Source organism: Suncus etruscus, chromosome 6 (assembly GCF_024139225.1).
Source record: "Suncus etruscus isolate mSunEtr1 chromosome 6, mSunEtr1.pri.cur, whole genome shotgun sequence".
NCBI classification, from domain to species: Eukaryota; Metazoa; Chordata; class Mammalia; order Eulipotyphla; family Soricidae; genus Suncus; species Suncus etruscus.
Genome location: NC_064853.1, coordinates 53800616 through 53807440, shown reverse-complemented (window position 1 = coordinate 53807440; position 6825 = coordinate 53800616). Strand labels below are relative to the sequence as shown.

The window sequence follows — 6825 nt, the reverse complement described above, 5'->3', positions numbered from 1 at the left end:
TATCCAGAGAGTTCTAGGGTACAGTACTGAATGGCCACACACAGCAGAGTAGGGAGGTCATGTAATAATGGTATGTGGGGGCCAGAGAGATAGCACAGCGGTAAAGGCATTTGCCTTGCATGCAGAAGGACAGTGATTTGAATCCTGGCATCCCATATGGTCCCCTAAGCCTGCCAGGGGAGATTTCTGAGCATAGAGCCAAAAATAACCCCTGAGCGCTGCTGGGTGTGACCAAAAACAAAACAAACAAACAAAAAATAATGCTATGTGAATGCTAGGTATATGCTCTATCATTTGAGCTATTTCTCTGGCCTTAAACAAATTTGCATTTGTTTTTTTGTTTTTGGGTCACACCCAGCGCTGGTGGTTCTCAGGGGTTATTCCTGACTCTTCACTCAGAAATTGTTCCTACAGGCTCAGGGGACCATATGGGATGCTGGGATTCTAATCACCATTCGTCCTGGGTCGGCTGCATGCAAGGCAAATGCCCTACCACTGTGAAATCGCTCTGGCCCCAACATACTTGTTTTTAAGTCATACTTCCATACCTAGTATTTGTTGTCTCTGATTAAGACATTATTTTTGTCCTTTGGGGGGAAGGGTACACTCTGAGGTAACCAGGAATTACAACTAGCTCTGCACTCAGAGATCACTCCTGGCAGTACACAGGGGACCATATAGGATACCAGGAATCAAATCTAAGTGGGCCAAGAACAAGGCAAGCAAATGATACGCTCTACTATCCATTATTCCTCTCCTGTTTTTGTCATTTTCTCTCATAAATTCTGACCTTGGATTTTATTTAAGGATTATGGAAAAAGTGAAAAAGAAAGATAGAAAAGTGTGTTCTTTCAAAACAAGAAACCAAGAAACAACTTTCAAGTTGCTTGGTATAAGGCATAACAATTGGCATATCACGTTAGGATTATTAAATTCATTTCAGAAGTTATGAATGGGGGCTGGAGAGATAGCATAGAGGTAAGGCGTTTGCCTTTCATGCAGAAGGTCATCAGTTCGAATCCGGCTTTCCATATGGTCCCCCGTGCCTGCCAGGTGCAATTTCTGAGCATGGAGCCAGGGGTTTCCCCTGAGCACTGCCGGGTGTGACCCAAAAACCACAAAAAAAAAAAAAAAAAGCAAAACAGAAGTTATGAATGCTGGTGCTGGAGAGATAGTACAATAAGTAAGATACTTGCCTTGCACATGGCCCAACATGGATTTAATCCCCAGCATCCCATATGACTTCCTGAAGACCGCCAGGAATGATTCCTGAATTCAAAGCCAGGAGTAATACCTGAGCATTGCTGGGTGTGTGATTCAAAAACAATAAAACAACAACAAAAGTTATGAGTCCATAGTCTCATGATGGAATTGAACACAGACTTCTACTTGGCAACAGTAGGATTCTCTGCTAACATCTACCTATTAATAATGAAATCTATAGTAATTTAAATGAACCATCACAGAAAGTAGTTGCTACATTCTTTAAAACAAATTCTAGGAAACTATTGAATATAATACCTGGTCCAATGAGTTTTAATTATTTTTAAGATTTCTCTATAGGCAGTCAGAAGATAAATATGGTGTAAATATTTAATAAAAGTGTTATTCTAGGAGCTGGAGTGATAGTACTACCTTGTAAGCAGCTAACCCAGGGTTCAATTCCCAGCATCCCATATGGTCCCCCAAAGCTGCCAGGAATGATTCCTGCATGCAGAGTTAGGAATTACTGAACAAAGCTGGTTGTGGCTCAAAACAAACAAAAAAGTTACTCTAAACTTTAATCAAAACCCAGATTTGCATTTTCTGTTTGTTTTGGGCTATACCCAGCTATGCTCAGGGGTTATTCTGTGTTCAGGGATCACTCCTGGTAGTGCTCAGAGAACCATATGTAGTTTCCAGGAATCCAATGAAGGTTGGAGTCCATACAAAACTAGTGTCTTACTTACTGTACACTCTCCAGCTCCAAATCCAAACACACAAACACATGCTTTCATATGTAAGTGCATATACACAGGAGGAGATCACACTTGGATGTGCTCAGGGCTTACTTCTAGCTCTATGCTAGGAGTTACTAGCATAGTTATTCTATGCTCAGAGATAATATAGGTAAGACTCAGGACCATATAGGGTTCCTGGAATCAAATTCAAGTTAGCTGAGTGCAAAGGAAGTGTACTACCTGCTGTACTATCTCTCTGGCCCCAATACAGTAAAATGATTTTGTTTTAGGCCACACCCGGTGGCATTTAGGGGTTACCCCTGGCAGACTCAGGGGACCATTGGGATTCTGGGCATTGAACTCAATTCAGCAGTATGCAAGGCAAACACCCTACTGGTGCTATCTCTCCAGCCCAATTCAGTAAATATTAAGGTATATATTCCATATTATATGTGTGTACATTACACAAAGTATATATACAAGCTAAATATATTATTCTGCAAACCAGATTCAATAGGGACTCTGAATCTTGTGAATCACTGTAGTGTCAGGACTTATATATGTCATATATATTTAGTTTTGGATTTTTATTTTAAATATTTAAAGAAACTATTTGCACATTACTAAATTTTTATTCAGCTAAGTTTAAAAATCCAAGATCCTGGGCCCGGAGAGATAGCACAGCGGCGTTTGCCTTGCAAGCAGCCGATCCAGGACCAAAGGTGGTTGGTTTGAATCCCGGTGTCCCATATGATCCCCCGTGCCTGCCAGGAGCTATTTCTGAGCAGATAGCCAGAAGTAACCCCTGAGCACCGCCGGGTGTGGCCCAAAAAACAAAACAAAAAAAATTCTAAGATCCTTTTTTCACTAATAGTAGTAATAATACATTAGACTTACACAGCCTTTCCATTTTCAAAGTTTGAAATATAACACTGCTTTATGCAACTTTGCTATGTTTGGTTTATACATCTGAAATGTGCCATGTTCTTTTTTTGTTCATATTTTGCTCAGGGATAACTCCTGGCTCTGCACTCAGGAATCACTCCTGGAATAATATGGAATGCCAGGGATAAAACACGGGTCAGTTCCATGCAAGGCAAACTCCCTATTACTGTGCTATTCTTCCAGCCCTATCTGCTATGTTCTTTGCCCTGTAACAAAATTTTCTGGGAAGGGTTAGGGGTTGAGAGTCTCAAGCAATGTTCAGAGAACCCAAGCACTACCCCTTGATGACAATAAGTCCAGTTGTGTAGACTTAAAAGTTTCTGTGTTCGGGCCCAGAGAGATAGCACAGCAGCGTTTGCCTTGCAAGCAGCTGATCCAGCACCAAAGGTGGTTGGTTCGAATCCCGGTGTCCCATATGGTCCCCCATGCCTGCCAGGAGCTATTTCTGAGCAGACAGCCAGGAGTAACCCCTGAGCACCGCCGGGTGTGGCCCAAAAACCAAAAAAAAAAAAAAAAAAAGTTTCTGTGTTCAAGCTCAGAGGTGCCAGAGACTATCAGGACTAGCTCAGTGAAATTTTGGGGCTCAGAGGGCTATACCCAAGCAATGCTTTAAAAACCATCAAGTGCTTGGCTTCTGATGCCAAGAATGAGGCTCAGAAACCAAATGAGGCTGGAGAGATGGTTCAAATGGTAGGTACAAATTGTTGCAAATGGCTGACCCAAGTTTGAGCCCAAGTCTCCAGGAGTGATCCCTTAGCATAGAGTCAGGAGAAAGTCTTGAGTACTGATGGGTGTGGCCCCAAAAATAAACAAAAACCCCATAAATGATAACATTAACAAAGTAAATAAAAATTTTAAAGGGTAGGACTGAGAGAGGAGACCCTACTCCCCCAATCTAATGGCAGTACTGGGCTAAAACACAAAAACTTAATAGAATTTTGTAATTAAGCTCAAGTTCAAAAAGCATGGTTCTAAGACTGTATTGATAGCACATCAGGTAGGATACTTGCTCTGCACATGGCTAACCCACATTCTATCCCCAGCAAGTCAGGAGTGATTACTGAGTATAGAGCCAGGAGTAACCTGTGAGCATTCCAAGTTGTGACCAAAATAACCAAAAATCGGGGGGCTGGAGAGATAGCATGGAGGTAAGGCGTTTGCCTTTCATGCAGGAGGTCATCAGTTTGAATCCCGGCACCCCATATGGTCCCCTGTGCCTGCCAGGAGCAATTTCTGAGCCTGGAGCCAGGAATAACCCCTGAGCACTGCTGGGTGTGACCCAAAAACCAAAAAAAAAAAAAAAACAAAAAAAAACAAAATAACCAAAAATCAAATAAATGGCATGGTTCTTCCCTACTTTTTGGTTTTGGGTTCACACCCCAGGGGTTACTCCTGATTACTCCTGACTGAAGGGTTACTCCTAATTCCACACTCAGGAATCACTTCTGACTGGTTCGGGTTACTAACAGGTTAGTTGCAAGCAAGGCAAGCCCCCTACCTGCTGTACTATCTCTCCAGCTCACATTCTTCCTTCCTTCCTTCCTTCCTTCCTTCCTTCCTTCCTTCCTTCCTTCCTTCCTTCCCTTTCCTTTCCCTTCTTCCTTAAAGACTTATGTTTTTTTAATTTTTTTCAAATTTTTATTTGGGTGGTAAGCCACACCAGGCAGTGCTCAATGATTACTCCTCGCTCTATGCTCAGTGATTATTGAAGCAGTACTCAAGGGGTACGGCCACATGCAAGGCAAAGCACCTACTCAATGTGATATCTCACCATTCTCAAATATTTAATTTTCACAACTCAAAAGCTATCAATGGAGATTGAAGAAATAGTACAATGAGGGGCCGGGAAGATGGCGCTAGAGGTAAGTTGTCTGCCTTGCAAGCGCTAGCGTAGGACGGACCGTGGTTCAATCCCCCAGTGTCCCATATGGTCCCCCCAAGCCAGGGGCAATTTCTGAGCACATAGCCAGGAGTAACCCCTGAGCGTCAAACGGATGTGGCCCAAAAACCAAAAAAAAAAAAAAAAAAAAGAAGAAGGTGAGGGAGGGAGGAAGGGAGGAGAGGGGAAGAAGGGAGGAAGGGATGGAAGGAGAGAGAAAAAAGGAAAGGAGAGAGAGGGAAGGAGAGGATGAAGGGAAGGGAGGGAGGGTGAGAAAGAGAAAGGAAGGAAGAAGGAAGAAAGGGAGGTTGGTTTTAAAATAAAGAACTTTATTTCTTTTTTATTTTATTTGGGGGGGGACCCACCAGGTGGCACTCAGGGGTTAGTCCTGGCTCTGTGCTCAGAAATCGCTTCTGGCAGACTTGGGAACCTTATGGCATGCCGGGAATTGAACCACCATCCGTCCTTGGTTGGCTGCATGCAAGGCAAACACCCTACTGCTGTGCTATCTCTTCGGCCCCCAAATAAAGCACTTTAATAAACTAAACATTCAGGAAAGTAACAGTTTGGGAAACAATTCCACTTTATAAAATTAAAATTCATAGGGCCAGAAAAATAGCTCAATAGATTAGAGCCCATGCTTTATATACAGCACCATATATGGTTCCCTGAGGATCAACAGGAGTTATCCATAAGCAAAAAGCCCGAAGTAGTCCCCAAAGCACCACTGGGTATGCTCCCACCACCAAAAAAAAGGAGAAAGTTTACATGTATCAAAAACTTAAAATTTGACTCTTTGAAATACCATTAAGAATTAGCTTTTACTGGGCCAGAGAGATAGCATGGAGGTAAGGCATTTGCCTTGCATGCAGAAGGACGGTGGTTCGAATTTCGGCATTCCATATGGTCCCCCCGAGCCTGCCAGGAGTGACTTCTGAGCGCAGAGCCAGGAGTAACCCCTGAACGCTGCCGGGTGTGGCCCAAAAACCAATAAAGAAGGACGGAAGGAAGGAAGGGAGGGAGGGAGGAAGGGAGGGAGGGAGGGAAGGAAGGAAGGAAGGAAGGAAGGAAGGAAGGAAGGAAGGAAGGAAGGAAGGAAGGAAGGAAGGAAGGAAGGAAGGAAGGAAGGAAGGAAGGAAGGAAGGAAGGAAGGAGGGAAGGAGGGAAGGAGGGAAGGAGGGAAGGAGGGAGGGAGGGAGGGAGGGAAGAAGGAAGGAAGGAAGGAAGGAAGGAAGGAAGGAAGGAAGGAAGGAAGGAAGGAAGAAGGAAGGAAGGAAGGAAGGAAGGAAGGAAGGAAGGAAGGAAGGAAGGAAGGAAGGAAGGAAGGAAGGAAGGAAGGAAGGAAGGAAGGAAGGAAGGAAGGAATTAGCTTTTTCTCTCCTTTTCTCCACCATCGCCGCTGTGCAAACGTGGCCGGTGTTCGCCACGTCTTCCCACAAGACGTTTAGGATCAAGCAGTTCCTGGCCAAGAAACAAAAAGCAGAAGCAGCCCATTCCTCAATGGATTCGGATGAAAACTGGTAATAAGATCAGGTACAAATCCAAGAGGCGGCACTGGAGAAGAACGAAGCTCGGTCTGTAAGGAATCCCACGAGATGCGCATGTGCTCATATGTGCTGACAGGGTGCAGCATATTGCACACACAAGGTGCAGAAACGAATGGGAATGTGATGGGAATGTCTTGGTTTAATGTGATGGGAATGTCTTGGTTCAATCATTGTTTCCTCTTCTAGAAGCTATACTTGGCTTGCTGACTCAATAAAACTGGAACCTGTACTTGGCTTGCTGACACAATAATAATAAATTATCTTCAAGAAAAATAAAAAGAATTAAAAGACGGGAGCCGGAGAGATAGCATGGAGGTAAGGCGTTTGCCTTGCATACAGAAAGATGGTGGTTCAAATCCCAGCATTCCATGTGGTCCCCCGAGCCTGCCAGGAGCGATTTCTGAATGTAGAGCCAGGAGTAACACCTGAGCACTGCTGGGTGTGACCCCCCCCCCAAAAAAAAAAGTGGATTGAAAGATAAGTCAGGGCCCGGAGAGATAGCACAGCGGTGTTT

General features: G+C 43.9%; 1 pseudogene; it reads left to right on the top strand.

The window, feature by feature from the left end:
- Positions 1–6147: 6147 nt before the first annotated feature.
- LOC126011757 (60S ribosomal protein L39-like) lies at positions 6148–6385 on the top strand (annotated as a pseudogene).
- The last annotated feature ends 440 nt before the right edge of the window (positions 6386–6825 follow it).